Here is a 21,431-nt window from a genome sequence, read left to right on the forward strand (position 1 = left end):
CATTTCCTGGTATTATACTTCTCCCCTTCTTGTGATTTCTCCACATGATAGGGTTACCATATGGCTCCAGAAAAAGGAGGACGGATTGAGACATCTGGGTTTTACTTCCATTTGTTTCAATAGAAGTAAAGTCCAGGTGTCTCTTCTGTCCTCCTTTTTCTGGAGCCATATGGTAACCCATTGGTACTCCTTGAGATTCATTTCACAATGGGAACTTAGTGATTCCAATTTTGGGTTATAATTCCTCTTCATCTGCAAGATAAAAATTTTCTTGCTCTTCGTGCAACTTGTCACCTTCCTGAACCCTGTAATTGGCAGTGGCGTACCAAGGGGGAGGGCGGTTATTCCCGGGTGCAGCCTTAGGGAGGGTGCACAGCCGACCAGGTCCCTTTACCTTTGTGGCGCTTCTCCCCCCCCCCTTTGCCCGCCCGCCCGACCGACCAACCGACAACAGGCCCAGTCTGACAAACCTCCCTGTCCTGTGGCAGTGAGTCTAAATTACCTTCTTACAGCGGCTGGAGTATTGAAGCTGCGTGTGGCTGCCATAAAGGTCATCTCTGATGCAACCGAAAGTTGCATCAGAGACGACCTTTAAGGCAGCCAAATGCAACTACAATGCTCAGCTGCTGTAAGAAGGTAATTTAGACTCCCAGCCACAGGGCAGGGAGGTTTGTCGGACCGGGCCTTTTGTCGGTTGGGTGGGCGGGCGGGGGGGGGGGGGAGAAAGGGAGGAAAGGTGGAGTGGAGAGGAAAAGACGCTTAAGGGAAATGGGTAAAACAGAGGAGGGAGAAGGACGCTGAAAGCACATGGGGAAGGCAGAAGGGGGAGAAGGACGCTGAAAGCACATGTGGAAGACAGAGGGGGGAGAAGGACGCTGAAAGCACATGGGGAAGACAGAGGGGGGAGAAGGACACTGAAAGGAAATGGGGAAGAGAGAGTGGGGAGAAGATGCTGAAGGGAAATGGGGAAGAGGGAGTGGGGAGAAGACGCTGAAGGGAAATGGGGAAGAGAGAGTGGGGAGAAGACGCTGGCAGGGAAGAAGACAGAGATGCCAGACTATGGGGGGAGCGGAGGGAAGAAGATGCGTGCCAGACCAATTTGGAAGGGGGGAGAAATGGAGAGGCACAGTAACAGAGCAAATGGAAGACGCAGAGAGAAGAGAGACAGTGGATGGAAGGAATTGATTGAGAACATGAGGAAAGCAGAAACCAGACAACAAAGGTAGAAAAAAAAATTCTATTTCTTTTTTCTTTTTTTTTTTTTTGCTTCAGGATAAAGTAGTTTATTAGTTGTGTTGTTAAAAATTTATAAACAAAGCCCTGCCAGCTGAACATCTCTTTCTCCAGTTCAGCAGCCAGAACTTTGATTTATAAGGAAGGAATAAGCTAAATATTGCAATACTGAGGCTTGTATGGATGCTGTGGGGACAGTGATGGGGCGGTGAATGGGATGGCGGTGACTGGGTGGTAAAGAGGATGGTGCAGTGACGGGGACAGATTTTTTCTCCGTGCCATTCTTTAGTGGTCACGTCAAAAGCTTCCTTCTGACTCAGCTTCCTGTTTCCGCTTTTGACTGAGCACCGCGTTGCCAATCTGAAGTTCTGTTGATGCCAGGGGTAGAATGATGCATTTTGCCGATCTTAAGTGTCATCGTGGGGGGGTTGCAGATCTTGTTGCCAAAATTGGAAAGGTGAGGAAGGGAGAAAGATGGGCCTGTGGTGGATGGAGAGATTGAGATAAGGGGGCAGGAAGCTGAGGGAACTCGGGCAGTTGGGAAGTGGAGCGGCCCTTTAGCTGCCGGTTTGAGCGCGGCATGAAGCACACGGCTTCCGGACGGTGCTGAGCGGCTGTATCTCCTCTGCCTGGTTTTCTTTTGTTTTGGCGGAGATGGCGAGCCGCGCTACCCCGGGACCCTACTGAGCTACAAGGCTGTGGAATGAAATAACACAACATTTCAGGGCTGGAATACCACTTCAGACTTTATGGAAATTGTTTTACTGCCTGTGAAGCTATTGACTGTCTTCTTGAGTTACTGAGAAACAATAGCAATTTTGGCCCAGAAGTTACTAGACAGCAAACTATACAACTACTACGAAAATTTTTGAAGAACCATGTCATTGAAGATGTGAAAGGTAGATGGGGGTCAGAAAATCTTGAAGACAGTACTCAGCTATACAGATTTCCTTCAAATTCTCCACTCAAAACTGTGCCAAGTCGGCATCCACTGTGGAAAAAGAACAGCAATGAAAATGTTTCTAAAGAGCAAGAAAACCTTTTTAAACTGACACCCTTCTCCAAAAAGATTCCAAAAAAGCATGGCCTTTCTGCATCAAAGGAGAACATACATTACATGGACATTGACAGAAAAGAGGAAAGCGAGCAGAATGCAAACTATAGGGATGTGAGCCAAGAAGATGTGGAAGAAATCTGGAGAAACATTATTTTGATCCATATGCAGAAGATTTTAGGTCTACCATCACTGGATGAAGTTTTGGATCCTGCACAAATAAATCTTGCTATATAATGTATAGTATGACACACACAAGTAAACATGGAGTTGTCACACTGCAGAATAAATCAGATGATCTTCCTCATTGGGTTTTATCTGCTATGAAGTGCCTAGCAAATTGGCCTAGAAATAATGACACGAGCCAACCAACATATGCTGGTTTTGAACGGGATGTATTCAGGACAATTGCAGATTATTTTCTTGGTCTTCCTGAACCATTGCTTACCTTTGAGTATTATGAACTTTTTGTGAATGTCTTAGTTATGTGTGGCTACATAACAGTTCCAAATAGATGCAGAGGGAAACGTAAAATTCAAGACGAGGCTTGTGGTCTGCAGCCTACAAAAGCATTACACTTGAGCAATACAAATGCTTTCAAGTCAACAGAATGCCTTCTACTTAGTTTAGTTCGTAGAGAGACAAAAGAAGAAAATCAACCGATAGATGCTGTTTCTTCAGAAAATCTAACAAATGATCATGAACTTCCAAAAGGATGCATCGGAAAAATACATTCTAATTCTGGGTGTAGAAGGGCCAATGCTAATGACATAATGAGAGGAAGCTGTGAAAATCTTTCAGTCACAAGTGACGACTCTAAATCACATCTCAAATTCAGGCCGAGGTGCTTCTCGATGGAAGGAATTGCTGAAGATAATTTGGGCTTTCATAAAACAAGAGGTCTAAATATTGTCTGTCAGTCTGAACATAATTTATCATCAAATCAAGGTAATGAAAACCGATTTGGATATAAATCGGAGTTGGTGCTTGACTTTTGTTCAGACAACAGTCACCATAAACTGTCCAATGCTTATACTAGTAGAGCCTTTTCAAGACGTGTACATGATCCAGAATTATATAGTGGATAACAGGAAGTAAATCGACGCAGGTCACAAAATGTAGAAGAATGTTGTAGAATAAATACACCAGTTGCAGAAATCACCATAAAACCAAATGATATGGTTCAGCCTAAACAGAGGAAACTAGGTGGGACCAATGCAACTTCCACAGAAGAAAGACAGAATGCTGAGTCTGATATTGAATTTCTCCAAAAACTCAACCCAAGTACTATGGAACTTTCAGGAAATCTTGTAGCCAACTACCACACAAAGCTGCCATGACACACAGACTACTAAAGCCTCACTTAGAGAGGGTTGCTATAGAAGCATTGCAGCTGTGCTGTTTGTTGCTTCCACCACCAAATCGTAGAAAGCTTCAACTTCTAATGCATATGATTGCTCAAATCAGCCAAAATGTCGATATGCCACGACTTCATGATGCAATGGGAACTAGATCTCTGATGTTACAGACTTTTTCTCGATGTGTGTTATGCTGTGCAGAAGAAGTAGATCTCGATGAGCTGCTTGCCACAAGATTAGTTTCTTTCCTAATGGATCATCATCAGGAAATAAATAAAATGGAAGTGGGGAGAAAGGGGAGAGAGAAGAGGGTAGATGATGGAAGTAGGGAGAAGGGGCAGATGATGGAAGTGGGGAGAGAGAAGAGGGCAGATGATAGGGGAAAAGGATTGAGTTAGGGAAATACTGGAGGGGGTGAGGGAAAGAGGTGGCGAGCTGTAGGTAGACAGTAAAAAAGGAAATTGATGAAAGGGTAGTAAGAACGTAATCTAGATGGATGCAGAAAATAAATTGAAAAGGAAAATGAGGGAAGAAAGGGATTGCAGAAGAGAGGTGTGGGAGAAGGAAGGAGAGGAGAGAGATGCCAGACCAATAGGGGTGAAAGGAGAGATGGAAGGAGGAGGCATACAGTTTCTGGAAGAGGCATAGAAGGAGAGAAGATGCCATATAGGGAGGGGCAGAGAGACGGCAGACAGTAGACAGAAGGAAGAGAGTAACAAGAAGATGAGGAAAGCAGAAACCAGAGAAGACAAAGGTAGAAAACAATTTTCTATTTATTTATTGCTTTAGGAGACATGTGTCACTGTTTCTGTGGTGTTGCATTTTATGCAGAGTCCAGCTTCTTGCTGGTTCAATTTAACCTTTGTCTATGTATTTCTATTTTATCCCCCCTTTTACAAAATTGTGGAGCGTTTTTTAGCGCCAGCCGTGGTGGTAGCAGCTCTGATGCTCAGAATTCTATGAGCGTCAGAGCTGTTACCACCGTAGCTAAAATCCACACTACAGTTTTGTAAAAGGGGGAGGGGTTAGTTTGTGATGACATATTCCATACTAGAATGAAGGTGTTTTCTGTGTGTTATGTGTGTGGTTTTCTGTTCGGATTGATGGTGTAGGATTGATCTGTACTAGTCTGGCTTGTTTAGTTTTACAATGGGTGAATTGATGTACTGCTCACTGCAATATGTAAGATGCTTCCTTTTCCTATGTTCTCATGTGTGACGTGTAGCTTGTTACTAAAAATCATGTTTTTCGTACAGATGGGGGTGGGTGTCAAAAAATGATGGGTCCCGGGTGTCACATATGCTAGGTACGCCACTGGTAACTGATCATACCTTAGATTAGAGAAGGACATGGTGGCAAAATTCATCCCCATGTTATTCTTTAAGGAGAGAGGGAAGAATTAGAGTATGAATGGGCACAGCAAATGACCTTCAAGCCTTACATTAAAGAATGCTGGTGTAGAAGGACTGAGGTTGCGATAGACACTAAAGAATGGCATGGGATGGTTTCTCACGATTATCCGCGGGGATGGGAACGGTGATGAATTCTGTCACTGTGTCATTCTCTACCTTAGATTTTGTGCTAACTCATAACAGCAACCTCTTGGGACTGGTAACCTTTCAGCATTAAAACTTCCTTGGAATGAACTTATTTCAGATTGTGCTTTAGGACTTCTGTCAGCAATCGTCACTGGGCCAGAACTATTAGACTCACAAATATGCAGATCTGTATCTTCTAGAATCACTCTATTCTCTGTTTTCAGCAGAGTGAAGGAGAAGCCTAATGTAAATGCAGTGGCATAAAAACAGGAGAACCACTGACGCTAGTCCACCTTCCTCAAATTTGTAAAAAGCAGCTTTGAAGAAACCCTCCCCCTTCTCATGTTCTTCCCCTTTTTTGTCCTCTTTTCTTGACTTTATTGTAGTTCAGCCCTCTCCCTTTTGTTTCCTTGTTCATCCGTCCTTGTCTTTGTTATTTGTTGTTGTTTTGCATTTTAATTTGTAAAGCCCTTTTTTATTATTATTGTATATTGCCTATAATCTAAGATAGGCGATTAATCACATTTTATTAAACTTGAATCTTGAAGCTTGTATGATTCCTAATGCAGTTTCCTCTGACACGGGGCAAATTATATAATTCTCCATTGCCCCAAGTACATAAAAAATGGAAAAACCCTCACTTAGATTATGAGAAAAAGTACCTGTATTTAATATGCAAATGTCTGTGATTATACCACAGAAAGGTAGTATATTAGCCCTTCATTTGGCATTGTTGTTCAGAAGGAACATGTGTCTTCTATGGATGGCTCTTAAGGGAGATCTGCATCTCCAAATGCAAGTTCCTTGGCACTGCTGTTCTCGTTCAACACCAAGTTACCTAAAGCAGCCATTTCACCATCTGCCAATTAAAGGGTTAAATTCCTTCCTCGCTGGCATCTATTGATTTAGACTTTATGGGGTTCTTGGAGGACAGTCAAGATGTGATCCAGTCTAGATCCACTCTATCGATAGCCTGCATGAGTGAGAGAGAAAATGCTGACAATAAAAACCTACTTTAAGAATAGAATGTCTAAATTTTGTGGTGACACGGTACAAATTTTTCCTGATGTCTCTAGAATCACTCAGTTAAGGAGGAAGGAATTTTTAAAGTTGAAAACTAGAGAAGTGGCTCTCGAGGTATCTTTTTTCTTGAAATTTCCTTGCAATTGTTTAGTTAAATTACAAAATATTGAATTTATATTTTGGGATCCTATTCAGTTACAGCAATTTTTAAGTACAAGGAAGACAACATAATTACTGCTGATTATTATAAGGAGTATAATTTGGAAATACCATTAGTTGTTGTTTTATATCTATATGGCAAGTTTAGTTGTTGTTTAATATCTATATAGCAAGTTGTTTAATATCTATATGGCAAGTTTAGAGAAAGTTTTCTGTCAGCTGGAGGTTGAATACAGAATATACGCTGATGATATTCTATTTTAATTCTCAATAGGAAAGCAGAAACAAGAGGTTGAGAAAAGATTAAACTTTTGTTTGAAGGGGGTTTACTTGTGGATGTCATCTCATGGGCTACAATTGAATATCAACTAGACTGAGATTATGATTGTGGGACAAGACTTGGAGGAAAATCATGTGGATTGTTTAAATGTGTTAGGGCCCAAGAAGAAGTAAAACAGGAAATGTCAATATTGGGGATCTGCCCAGACTCTGCACTCACAATGAAAAAGCAGATTTTGAAAACCATTTTGGGGGTAGGGGTATGCACAATTGCATACCTTATATTAGTGGTCTCAAACTCAAACTCTTTGCAGGGCCACATTTTGGATTTGTAAATACTTGGAGGACCTCAGAAAAAATAGTTAATTCTTATTAAAGAAATGACAATTTTGCATGAAGTAAAACTCTTTATAGTTTATAAATCTTTCCTTTTGGCTAAGTCTTAATAATAACATTGTAATTTATAGCTAAAGAGACATATGATCAAGAAACTATTTTATTTTACTTTTGTGATTATGATAAAACATACTGAGGGCCTCAAAATAGTACCTGGCGAGCCGCATGTGGCTCCCGGGCCACGAGTTTGAGACCACTGCCTTATATAGACTAAAACTGATGTTAACATCTTATGACTTAAGGACGGTTATACAAGGTGTAATTTTACCAAAATTGGACTACTGTAATTCACTCTATCTTAGTTTGACAAAAAGTATAAGACTTTGCAGTTGATGATGAATTTGACTGCTAGATTGATCACTGGCACTCCAAAAATGTCACACATTTCACCTGTTTTGAAATTACATTAGTTGCCTATGAAACAGAAGGTGAATTAAAAAGTACTGTCCCTAGGGCATCAAGTTTTGTATAGATCAGCCTCAACCTGTTTTTGCATGCTATGGGAGATCTATAGACCTAAAAAGGCATTGAGGTCAGAGGGAGTTATAAAACTAACAGCAACCAAAGAAATGGGAGTGAACTATGTAACTGTGAAAACAAAAATGTTTTTGATTACTAGTGTGTCCTTGTGGAATACCCTCCCTGGACACTTAAGATTATGAATTGACTGTCACCTTCAAGAAATTATTAAAGACACAACTGTTTGTTGATGCCTTTATGTATTATGTGGCAGGGGAAACTCTGATGCTCTATTGGGTATTCAAATAGTATGTTCTGAATGATAAGGTAGAGAATGATTATGTAATGTCTATGTGTTGTTATGATTTTATTTTATGAATGTTTGTTATTGGAAAGTGCTTAGATTCTAGGCGGTATATACATTTTTAAATAGTTAGGGAAGCATTTACACCAACCTTTCATATAAAGAAATATTTCCTTACATAGAAGACCTGACACTCTAGTGGTAGTTCTCCAAGACTACCACTAGAAGCATAATTTTGGAGCCTCAGACAGACAGAGTAGGAATGACTAGGCATTGCTCCTGCCTGAAAACCCCTTGGAACCCAGAGGACCCACAGAAGACCCTCACCCTGAACGACCAATGAAAACAGTACAGGGGGGTAGGGATGGGGAGGATTAGGGTGCTTTGACCTTTGGGGAAGGCCTGAGTTGGGGGAGTTGAATTGTGGGATTCCTGAGCTAATGGCCTGGAAGCATTGGGGTGCAGCTTTGTGGCCTGATGCTACTGGGCCAAGGGAATAATGTTGTTTGTGAGTGGTACTTAAGCAGCATTGTTCCTCTAAGATGGGATTCAGTAATCTGTGGTACTAGGATCCTGCAGGTTGCTGAATCTGATGGGGCATCAAAGTGCAGTATAGGGTGACACTTTACAGCACCTTGAAGAATTCCCTCCTAAAGCTAGTATTCTATAAAGTCTGTTCTATGCGGAACTGCCATTATAGAATTTGTGCTTAGAGTGCTTCATCCTGGCACTTAAATTTTAAACATAGAAACATAATGGCAGATAGAGGTCAAATGGTCCATTCAGTCTGCCCATCTGCAGTATTTACTATCTCCTCCTCTCCCTAAGATATCCTACATTCCTGTCCCATGCTTTCTTGAATTCAGACACAGCCTTTGTCTCCACCACCTCTTCTGGGAGACTATGCCATGCATCTACCACCCTTTCTGTAAAAAAATATTTCCTTAAATTACTCTTGAGCCCATTTCCTCTAAACTATGCATATTGAGATCTTTGAGTCTGTCCATGTATGCTTTATGACGTAGACCACCGACCATTCTAGAAGCCTCTCTTTGGACTGACTCCATCCTATTTATATCTTTTTGAAGGTGCTGTCTCCAGAATTGTACACAATATTCTAAATGAGGTCTCACCAGAGTCTTATACAGGGGCATCAATACCTCCTTTTTCCTACTGGCCATTCCTCCCCCTATGCTCCCAAGCATCCTTGTAGTTTTTGCTGTCTCCTGTACTGAATGTTCCTTAATGAGCACTATTTCCAAAGAGGTAGAAGACACAGAATGGATCAAATGTATCAAGAAGTGTGTGATATTTAAAGAGTGCATACTATTATCATAAATGCTGACGATGTGAATACATGGAATAATTTTTAGGAAGAAGGTGAATGGCTATTGTCTAGGAGGAAAATGCAAGACCATGATGACTGCATTAGATCTTCAATGTTTCTTTGTAGATACAAGGGACTGAGGACTGCTACTTTCCTGGTTTAAACTGCATAGAGTTGTTTAGAGGGAGCCCAGCAATCAAAGTTATACTGGTCAACTGGGAAATTGAACTAATACATAAACTTCAGTGCTTCGTCCACTTTGCCTAATTAAAATCAATAACATCTGAATACAAATATAAAACTTTAGACAGAAGAATGAATGGCATAAGAGTATGCATCTGGTTTATACATTTTAACATTGGTGTGCAGAACTGCTCTATTGTATTTCTCCAGAGAATTATTCTTCATGTGTGAGCTCTGAGTTTGACAAGTTCTCCAGTATGCTGCATATATGATTAATCTTTATGATAGATAGCTTGATTCCAGCCAGCAAAGGCAGCAGTGGATGGCTTAGAGAAGGTTACTTAGGATATTGCTAGAATAAACTCAGATGCTCATTGGGAACTGCTCAGAAAATATCCAGGCCAGTTCTTTATAGACCACCATGTTAATTAGAACATTGGGAAAATTAGGTCTTAGTTCCTTATTTTAGAGAAAAACTGGACTGAAAACTTTAAATGACAGTACACTAGAAAAAGAATAAATGAACTTCAGATTTATATCAGTGGTTCCCAACCCTATCCTGGAGGACCACCAGCCAGTCAGATTTTCAGGATAGCCCTAATGAATATGCATGGCACAGATCTGCATGCCTGTCACCTCCTTTATATGCAAATCTCTCTCAGGTATATTCATTATGGTTATCCTGAAAACCTGACTGGCTGGTGGTCCTCCAGGACAGGGTTGGGAACCACTGATTTAAAGGACTACTATAACAGATGGGCCTGACCAAAGTTTGAAAGGAAATTAGAGAAATAAGAAATTTGACAGTTGACAGTTTTTTTAGAGGCCTTGTCTTACCCCCCACGTGACTACAATATCAAAACAGGTTGATATCTAGAATTTACCAGCAGGCCTTAACAATAGACAAAAAAGCAATATTAGGCAGCAGTGGGCGTCCTACCACCGTCTAACTAACCAATTAAGACATATGTCTTTTTTAAAAAAATTATTGATGTGGCGAATGACGCCTACATTGAAAGTGCTGTTCGCATGCCTATGGAAGCGTCTAGGCATGCCTAAGGACACCTGAGGCTGGTGTGAGTGTTTATGTCACAAGTGGCTTAAGGAGTTTGTCAGAAGTGGTTTAAGGTGCCTGTTTTAAAAAACAGCTCTAATTCTATAAATGGCACTGGTATCAGCAGCCACCTAAAAATGGCTGCCAATCACATGTCAATCACAATGAAATAGGAGTGAGGTTAGGATGGGATTGTTAAAATACAATTGGGGGATGTTATTTTTAAATCCACATATATACTTTATTCTACTTAATATACTGGCATCACAATCTTTTTATATACCTCCAAGAAAACTTTGTTCTTCAGATAAATCACTCTTAACGTTACCCTTCTACTCCACTGCCAATTCCAGACTTTGTTCCTTTCATCTAGCTGCCCCCTATGTCTGGAATAAATTACCCGAGTTTGTCCATCAAGTCCCTTCCCTTGTTTAAAAGCAGACTGAAAACCCACCTTTTTTATATAGTCTTCGATCCTTAACCCTACTCCTCTGCCTTCCAATCCAGCCAGCTGATTAACCGTTCCCCTTAACTGTATCCATGACATCCTGTTTGTCTGTCTTGCCTGTTTAGAGTGTAAGCTCTTTCGAGCAGGGACTGTTTTCTTACTCTTTGTGACGCTGTACAGCGCTGCGTACATCTGGTAGCACTATAGAAATAATTAATAGTAGTGGTACTTACACTTTGCAAATATTCTTAAAAATTAGCCTTATCTCCAATAGTATCAGCGCCATTTATAGAATGGACAAATATGTTTTAATTATATTTCAATAAATTGCATGAATTCACACTAGTCAATGTTATATGGTTGTAATTTGAACCATGGTAGAAATCGATTCAGCTACTACTGTTTTACATGTAAAGAAATAAAGAACAGGAAGAAGTTAAGAAGTTAAAACTACTGCTATTCGTGCCTCAGATATGTGTATTTTAAAATATTAATAAAGATGATTGAACTTAAAAAAAAAAAGAAGTTAAACAAAAGTAACAATGGCATCTCAGTGAATAAGGCATGTTCTTTTTCATGTGTATTGTCTAAACTAAAATGTCTGTCATTCTAAAGAATAGAAGTACTTTAACTCATGGGTGGCAATGTATAGCAAGAGTCTTCTGACTCCATAGCCTAAAGGCTCAGTCTTACAATTTGATGCTGACAGTTTCCTTGAAGCATTGAGACATGCTTTAAGTATGCCTGCCAATGGGATTACCAAAGGAATAGTTACAATCTACTTATCCATGCCATTTAGATCTTTGTTGTCCTATAAACTAATTTGCTATAACTTTTGTTATCTTTTTGGCTTAAATTACAACATTTGGTATTTCAGAAAAAAACCTTGGATGGCTTTCCCAAACCAGTGCATGCAGTTAGCAAAATGTAGAAATTCATAAAAGATATTTATATGTGCTTGTTACCTAGGAGCAAATTTATATAAACATATGCACAGGACTTATGAAACAATCTGCATGATTAAATCTTACCTGTGTAGTGGATGTTAAATTGAATTAATAAATGGAATGGAACGTTGTCTCTGCTCAAAGAAACTGCAACTTAAATCGAAAAATAAAGAGCAGACACAAAAAACAGTTTGCAAAAATATGTACTCAAGTTAAATAAGAAGCTACCTGGGTAAATTCTCCTGATTAGAAATGTCCCTTTTCTGAACAGCTAAAAATGTGCATGTCATTTTACAAGGTGTGTACTTTTGCCCACAATGAAATGGGATTGTTAAAATACAAGTGGAGATGTTATGTATACTTTATTCTGTATATACTTTGCAAATATTCTTAAAAATTAGCCTTGGCTCCAGCAGTATCAAGCTCAGTAGAATGTTTTCTTTTGAAAATTTATCTAATTGGTACAAAATGGTAAAATTTTAAAATGTTTTTCAGTACTTAAGTTTAACCTGGCTCTTTTAAAAACTGACAGCATTCAGCATCTATTTTTAAGAGGTAAATTGACAAAGCCTTGTTAATATGCTGAAGGTGCTGCTAGAGCAGCTCTTAATCTAGCAACACAGATAACTTTCTGAACATCTCCAATTAAAAATTATGGGGCCTTTTTAATAAACAGTCTAGCAAAAAAGGCAAGGGAGGTGTCTTTTCAACAATGATCAGTCAGACAAGCATTTGCAGCTATGTGTATTTGTTGGAAATTGTGTGCTAACTGCAAATCTTTAGTAATTGTTGAGGATGTGCACAGCATCAGCCGATATGGTGAATGAGGAGACAATAAATTGGATGGGAAGCAAGAAAATTTTCTTGTTTTGTTTCTTGTGTCATGATCTATAGGAAAAGTGGACAACTTTTTGGGGGAAGAACAAGCTCTTCAGGAGGGACAGACTACACCTGAGCAAGGCAGGAACGAGACTGCTAGCAAACAACGTCAAGAGAGGAATTGAGCAGGCTTTAAACTGAGAAGAAGGGGAAAGCCGATAGTCGACCTGACGTCGAAGGTTCGGATAAGAGTATCCAAAGAAGATACTGAGCGGGAAAAATGCTGGGAACAGGCAAGAGACGAACAACAGAAGCTGTTGACCAACAAAAAGGGCAAACAGATAAAATTAGAGGAACAGGAGAGATCAGGAAATCAGGTTGCAGATGAAAAAGATACACCAAAAAATGAGGAAGAAAGGAACAGAATAGATACACCAAAAAATGAGGAAGAAAGGAACAGAAATGAGGGACTGGCAGCCCAACTAGGGGATGGTAAGAGGAGCAAAACACATGTAAAACCAGCAGAGAAAAGAAAAGACCAGGACTTAAATTGCTTGTACGCTAATGCAAGGAGCCTAAAAACCAAAATGGGAGAATTAGAAGCCATAGCCAAAAAAGAAAACCTAGACATCATTGGAATCACGGAAACATGGTGGAATGAGGATAACCAATGGGACGTAGTGCTGCCAGGGTACAAACTCTATAGAAGAGACAGGACCCACAAGAAGGGTGGAGGAATAGCACTATACATAAAAGACTCCATTCCCTCGTCCGGGGTGGATATAGAACCAAAGGCGGAAGGACTGGAGTCATTATGGGTAAAATTACCAGGAAAAAGTGGCCTTGACATAAGATTGGGTCTATACTATCGTCCACCTGGACAAACGGAAGCAAACGACAAAGATCTGGCAGCAGAATTGAGGCGGGAAGGCAACAACAGGAATGTGACAGTAATGGGAGATTTTAACTACCCCGGAATAAACTGGAATATTGGAAACTCAAACTGTGCGAGGGAAACAGAATTCTTAGAGGCTGTGAGGGACTGCTTTATGGATCAGCTTGTCAAGGAACCAACAAGAGGATATGCCACTCTTGACCTAATCCTCAACGGAATAGGGGGACCTGCAAAAGAAGTGGAAGTAGTAGGACCACTAGGAAACAGCGATCACAACATGATCCAGTACAAATTAGGAGTAAGTACAGCAAAAGGGAAGAGAACCACAGTGACAACGTTCAACTTCAAGAAAGGGAACTATGATGCTATGAGAGCAATGGTAAGAAAAAAACTTAGAAACAGCTCAAGGAAAACAGAAACTGTAGAGCAAGCCTGGTCTCTATTCAAGGGCACAGTGCAAGAAGCACAACATATGTACATCCCCAGATTTAGAAAAGGGTGCAAAAAAAACCGAACAAAAGACCCTGCATGGATAAACAATGAGGTGAAGAAAGCGATAGGAGACAAGAAAAAATCATTCCGGAAATGGAAAAAGGACCAAACTGGGGAAAACTGGAATAAACACAGGAAACGCCAAAGAGAATGTCATCAAGTGGTTAGGAGAGCGAAAAGAGAATACGAAGAGAGACTGGCCAGGGAGGCAAAAAACTTCAAATCATTCTTCAGATATGTTAAGGGGAAGAAACCAGCGAGGGAGGAAGTAGGACCGTTGGATGATGGAGACAAAAAGGGAGTGATAAAGGAGCAAAAAGAGGTAGCCGACAGGTTAAACAAATTCTTCTCATCAATCTTCACAAGCGAGGACACATCCAGTGTACCGGAACCTGACGTGATCTTCCATGGTGAGCAAGAAGAAAAACTGTCAGCAATAGAGGTGAGCCATGAGGAGGTCCTCCAACAGATAGATAGATTGAAAAGCGACAAATCCCCAGGCCCGGACGGAATCCACCCTAGGGTACTAAAAGAATTAAGAAATGAGATAGCGGGAATACTCCAACGAGTTTGCAACCTATCCTTGAAAACTGGAGAGATTCCGGAGGACTGTAAGATAGCAAATGTTACACCTATCTTTAAAAAGGGGTCAAGAGGAGACCCGGGAAACTATAGGCCGGTAAGTTTGACATCGGTTCCGGGCAAGATGGTGGAAGCACTGATAAAGGACAGCATCTGTGAGCACATCGAAAAAAATGGGCTGATGAAAGCGAGCCAACATGGCTTCTGCAAGGGAAGATCGTGCCAAACAAACTTACTGCACTTCTTTGAGGGGGTAAACAGCCAGTTGGACAAAGGGGAACCTGTAGACATCATTTACCTTGACTTCCAAAAGGCCTTTGACAAGGTACCCCATGAGCGGCTACTTAGGAAGCTGTGGAACCACGGGGTGGAAGGGGACGTACACAGATGGATCAAACACTGGTTGGCAGGCAGGAGACAGAGGGTTGGAGTGAAGGGTCACTACTCGGGCTGGAGGAAAGTCACGAGCGGAGTTCCGCAGGGGTCTGTTCTTGGACCGCTGCTGTTCAATATATTTATAAATGACCTGGAAACGGGGACAAATTGTGAAGTTATAAAATTTGCGGGCGACACTAAACTCTGTAGAAGGGTTAGAACTACGGAAGAGTGTGAGGACCTACAAAGGGACCTAAACAAACTGGAGGAGTGGGCGAATAAATGGCAGATGAAATTCAATGTAGGGAAATGCAAAGTCATGCATATAGGGAGAAAAAACCCGATGTTCAGCTACCAAATGGGGGGATTAGTATTAGAGGAAAGTAACCTTGAAAGAGATTTGGGTGTACTGGTGGATACAACAATGAAGTCAACGGCGCAATGCGCAGCAGCCGCGAAGAAGGCAAACAGAATGTTGGGTATTATTAAAAATGGTATTACGACCAGAACAAAAGAAGTCATCCTGCCGTTGTATCGGGCAATGGTGCGCCCGCACCTGGAGTACTGTGTTCAGTATTGGTCACCGTACCTTAAGAAGGATATGGCAATACTTGAGAGGGTCCAGAGGAGAGCGACACGAATGATTAAGGGCATGGAAAACCTTTCATACACTGAAAGATTGGAGAGGCTGGAGCTCTTCTCCCTGGAAAAGCGGAGACTCAGAGGAGACATGATAGAAACCTACAAGATCATGAAGGGCATAGAGAAAGTAGAGAGAGATAGATTCTTCAAATTTTCAAAACATAAAAGAACAAGAGGGCATTCGGAAAAATTGGAAGGGGATAGATTCAAAACAAATGCTAGGAAGTTTTTCTTTACTCAGCGGGTGGTGGATACCTGGAATGCGCTTCCAGAGGACGTAATAGGGCAGAGTACGGTACTGGGATTTAAGAAAGGATTGGACAATTTCCTGTTGGAAAAGGGGATAGAGGGGTATAGATAGAGGATTACTGCACAGGTCCTGGACCTGTTGGGCCGCCGCGTGAGCGGACTGCTGGGCACGATGGACCTCGGGTCTGACCCGGCAGAGGCATTGCTTATGTTCTTATGTTATGTTCTTTAGATTTTGCTCCCTTTCTGTCATCACGGATATTATATTTTTTTTAACTTCCCAACACAAGAGCAGGCACTCCCCCCTGCCTGCGATCCTACCTCCCTTCTAAGAGCAATCCCCCTCCCTCTTCATGACAATACTACCCCCCCCCCCCCCCCATAGGCCCTGTGGGCCTAACTGAATGTCTCTGGTGGTCTAGGTAGCTCCACTGAGACAACAGCAATACTCAGTCACTCCTGCTGGTGGCTACACTAAATCCAATATGGCAACAATGACCTCTTGCCATAATCTCATAGTACTAACACAACCCTAGAGATACCTTGAAACTGTGGTGAGTAGTTACAGTTTCATATTGGATTTGGCACAACCATGGGCAGGAGGAAGTGGGTATTGTTCCTTCCCCATTGGAGCCCTCTAGACCACCAGAGATATACAGGTATGCATTGAGAGTGAGGGGAAGATCATGGAGGAGTGCTTGAGTTTCGGGGCTAGATCACGGAGGGAGTGGCCTTGAGTTTGTCACTGGCAAACAAGTTTGGTAGAAGAGAGATTCTTTCTTCTCCAACATGTATAAAATAAACATTGTCCATCTGATTATATATATACAATACTGAAATCCACCTAGACCAGGGGTGTCAAATTCCTCCTCGAGGGCCGCAATCCAGTCGGGTTTTCAGGATTTTTCCAATGAATATGCATGAGATCTATTTGTATGCACTGCTTTCAATGGATGCTAATATATCTCATGCATATTCATTGGGGAAATCCTGAAAACCAGTATGGATTGCGACCCTCAAGAAGGGACTTTGACACCCCTGATCTAGACCATTTATATATATATAAATGAATGTAAAATACAATAAAAGAAATGAAACATAAGTGGAACAATTATTGAGAAAGCCCTATTCTAAGCTTTTGCTTTGCTAAGGTAATCAAATTCCTGTTTAGAGAAATGAGATTGATCATATTCTTCTATAGTTCATATGTAAGTGACAGAAAATTTTAGAATTTTTTTATGTATGTGCCTGGTGGGGGCAGGGCAATCTAAGATGGCATCTTACTAACACTAGCACCATGATCTCCTGTGAGTTTGATTTGCTGTTTTGTTCATCTTATTCATCAGAGGTATGAGTATGAGTAAGAGACAGAAAAATTCCTGCTTGTCCCCCTGCAGTTGAACTGAGCCCGAATTTGAGGCTTAGCAAGGATTAGCAAGACCCATAGTTTTCCAGTGTATTTGCTTCTGTGGGTCCAACAGAAGTGTTTGTTAGCAACAATATAAAAGGGGCCTTTAGGAGCTCCACAGATAGGTTGGTGCCTCAATGCAGCAGAACAATGTTGTAGCTTTGAGGTAACCATGACCAGGTCAGCGTTGCCGGTGGGATCCCCTCTTGCAGTTTCTTCTCCCCATGAAGAAGAATCACTCAGAAAAGTTGAAGTTTCTAATGCTTCAATACTGTAGATTGTTACGGGACATCGTGATACAGAGGAGGAATTCTTTCTGGGATTACAGCTGAGGGAAATTCAGAACCAGCCACCATCATTTTGAGCAGCTGTGCATGAGCTTGATCTTTCTCTCTTAAAGATTTCTAATTTGTTTGTGATTGACTCTAAGGGCCTCTTTTGCAAAGCCATTGTAGTTATTCCCCTGTGGAAAATGCAAAACCATTCAATTCCTTTGGGCTTTGGTGCATTTTCCATAGAGGAATTACTACCTTAGCTTTCTAAAAGGGGCCCTAAGTTTGCAAGACATTCTGTTGTAGCACAGGATCAAAGACTGTTTTTTAGTGCATGGGATGTGTTTGGTTTGACCAGATGCTGATCTTTGTTTCAATTTGGCATAATCCTGATATTAAAATTCAGGAAGCCGTGGTTAATTGGGCTGATTCGCAAGATAAAGGTATATGGAATGTGGCTCAACTTTTAAATGGGGATATCTAATCTAATCTTTGATGATATATACCTATTCATCCCGACTCGGTTATCAAAATATTAATGAAACTAGTCTTATAGCCCGTTACATTAACGGGTGCTAGAATATATGTGTGTGTGTCTGTCTTTATTTCTTTCTCTCTCTCTCTCCTTAGCCGCTTTCTTTCTTTTTCCTTGGCTGTCCATCACCACCTCTTGCCTGCTCCCCCTGTCCATTCTCCTTTCCTTTTACCTCCACTGTGTCCACCACCACCCCTTCACTGCTCTCCTTATGCAGCAGCAGCCCTTTTCCCTTTGTTTTACCTCCCCCCTGTCCAGCAGCACCTCTTTCCTTCTCCCCTGTACAACATTAGGCCTCCGTTCCTTTTTCTTCACCCCCCCCTGTCCATCAGCACCTCTTTCCTTCTCCCCCTGCCCAGCAGTAGGCGTCCCTTCCTTTTTCTCCCCCCCTCCTTCTTATCCCTATGATACACTTACCTTGCTCTGCCCCTGATCAGAGGTTCCCGACAGCTGCCCAGTTGCACCCATTGGAAAAGTTCCCTCTGCCGCATCCCGCACCCCTCCTGACATGACTCCCGCTGACTTTCTTTCTGTCTGTCTCTGTCCCTGGCCCCCTTTGTCTTTCTGTGTATCTCCCTGCTCCTGTGTCTTTCTTCTTTTCTTTCTGTCTCCCTTCCTCCCTCTGTCTGTCAGTCCAAAGCAGCATTCCCTCCCCCTCCATTTCCCTCCCCCCACACAAGTTCCCTGCAGCAGCATTAGCGTTTCCTCTACCCCCCTTTCCCTTCCCGAGGTACAGACTACAAACCTGGCGATTCTAGCGTGTGCAGCAGCCTTCACATGCTGCTTCGGGTCCTTCTACTGGCCTGATTTACTCTGGCACATAACTGATGACATCATCAGAGAAGCGGCAGAGCAAATCAGGGCAGTAGAAGGGCCCGAAGCAGCGTGTGAAGACTGCTGCACACGCTGCTTGAATCGCCAAGGTAGTCGGATCCGCAGGAAGGGAAGGGGGGGGGCGGCAAAGGACTCGGGTCCCAATCCGGGGCGGAAAGTTGCTGGGCTCCTCGGTGGGGGCGCTGAGCGGCCGCGATCCCTCTCCTCCGAGACACCCCCCCGCCCGGCCGCTCACCTGCTGGCCCGCTGGAGGAACGGAGATCGGCCGCTGGCTGCGGTCCCGGCTTGTGGAGGCATCAGCGGCTGGTTTCAAGTTTCAAGTTTAATAGTTCATTTGATTAATCGCTTAATCGTAATTCTAAGCGATGTACAATTTAAAATACATTCAAAGGGAAACAAACATTACAGACTTTGAATAATAACATTAAGTTAAAAAATAATCCAATATACGCATAACAAAAGGTAATGAAGGGAAGTGAAATACAATTCATGATAGAAAAGCAGAACAAAAAAAGGGAAAACACATGAGGAGAATGAATAATGAAATATAAAAAAAATAATAATCATTAAATAATAAATTAAATATCAAAAGCATCTTTAAAAAGAAATGTTTTTAGATTACTTTAAAATTTTTCCAGATCATGCTCATTTCGTAGGGAAATTGGAAGAGCGTTCCAAATCTGTGGAGCGGTTACAGAAAAAATAAACTGTCGTCTTGTGCTAATAATCTTGAGCGAAGGAATAGTCAGCAAATTTTGTTCGTTGGATCTTAAGGTTCTGCACGGATAGTAAGGGATTAGTAGTTTGTATATAAATGCCGGTGTTTTATTGAGAAGAGTTTTGAAAGTGAGCAGGCAAAGTTTATATGTTATTCGATGAGTGATTGGAAGCCAATGTGCGTCTTTCAAAAGAGGTGTAACATGATCAAATTTCCTGGATTTGGTTATAAGCTTAATAGAAACATTTTGAATGATTTGAAGGCGTTTAATTTCATTCAATGATATTCCTTTAAAAAGTGCGTTGCAGTAATCTAGTTTGGAAATCACTAAGGAGTGAATGAGAATATTTAGTGACTTCGGACATAGAAATTTTGAAATTGCTCGAATCTTACGTAATCTATAGAATGTTGTTTTAACGATAGTACTGATATGATCGTGAAAGTTAAGTTTATTATCAAAAGTCACCCCTAAAATTTTTATACTATTAACTGGTTGTAGAGGGACATTTTTTATTTTAATAGGAGCTATGAGAGTGAAATCTTCTTTCCATGGGAATAACATAGTATTAGTTTTTTTGATGTTAAGTGACAGTTTGTTCGTATTTAGCCATTGATAAACTAGATCAAGTTTTTCATTAATCTCCTGGATATCTGACATTTTATTTGCGTCTATTGGGTGCAGAAGCTGAATATCATCAGCATTTGCATAAACTTGAAAACCCACGGATTGACAAAGAGTGACTAGCGGGGCAAGAAAAATATTAAATAATAAAGGGGAAAGAATCGACCCTTGAGGAACCCCATGTGTAGTTAATGAGTAATTTGAAGATGAGTCTTTGAAGAAGACAGCCAAAGTGCGATTTGTTAAATAAGATGTAAACCAAGAAAAAACTTGTTCAGTAATGCCAATGGATTGCAATCTATGAAGAAGTAGTTGGTGATCGATCGTATCAAAAGCCGCTGATAGATCGATAGAGATTAGCAGAGTTGACTGGTGATGATCTAGAAAGTATTGAATTGAAGTGGTCATACCGATCAATGAAAGTTCTGTACTATGGTGATGTCTAAAACCCGTTTGATTAGGGTGCAGCACGTTAGTTTTCTCTACAAAATCTGAAATTTGATTGAAGACTACTTTTTCTGTCAATTTGGCTAGGAAAGGAATATTTGTTATAGGCCTATAATTGGATAAGTTATCAAGGCTAACATTTTTATCTTTGACAATAGGATGAATAATGGAATTCTTCCATGCCAGTGGTACCGTGTTTTGGTTCAGGCTTTCAGTAACTAAAGTGTGAATGAAAGGTCCAAAAATATCAAAATGTTGCTTTAGAATGAATGGTGGGATTAAATCAGCTTTAGATCCCTTAATATTAATAGATTTGAAGATGGATTCTATTTCTTTTAAACTGGGTAAATTAAATCTTGAGCACTTAGAAATTAGTGATTCTGAAACAGTTTGGTCGTAATCATCTGTTAAAGGCTGGTTTAATGTAAAGGTTTTACAAATTTTGTTAATTTTCTCAATAAAGTGATCTGCAAGTTCTTGGGAAGTAGGACTGGTGACGTAAGCGCGCATGCGTATTCCTACCTAAGGTGCCCTACATCTCACAGAAAACGGACGCACGCAGATGGGAGTGCGCATGCGCAGCCTAGCATTTTATTATATTAGATATACAACAGAATAGAGCAGAAACTGTAACTTTTATGCCAAAAAAGTTGTATCTTTTATGGTTGATTATTTGGGAAAGAGTCATTAGTAAATTTCTGAAATAAGTATGTCTTCAATGCTTTACGAAAAATGGGTAATGAGAGAGAACTCTAACTATAGAAGGAAGATCATTCCAA

The 21,431-nt window shown here is 41.0% G+C and overlaps 1 pseudogene; it reads left to right on the top strand.

The window, feature by feature from the left end:
• The first annotated feature begins 1,887 nt into the window (after positions 1-1,887).
• Positions 1,888-17,588, top strand: LOC117366406 (annotated as a pseudogene).
• The last annotated feature ends 3,843 nt before the right edge of the window (positions 17,589-21,431 follow it).

Source organism: Geotrypetes seraphini, chromosome 1 (genome assembly GCF_902459505.1).
Source record: "Geotrypetes seraphini chromosome 1, aGeoSer1.1, whole genome shotgun sequence".
Taxonomy (NCBI): domain Eukaryota; kingdom Metazoa; phylum Chordata; class Amphibia; order Gymnophiona; family Dermophiidae; genus Geotrypetes; species Geotrypetes seraphini.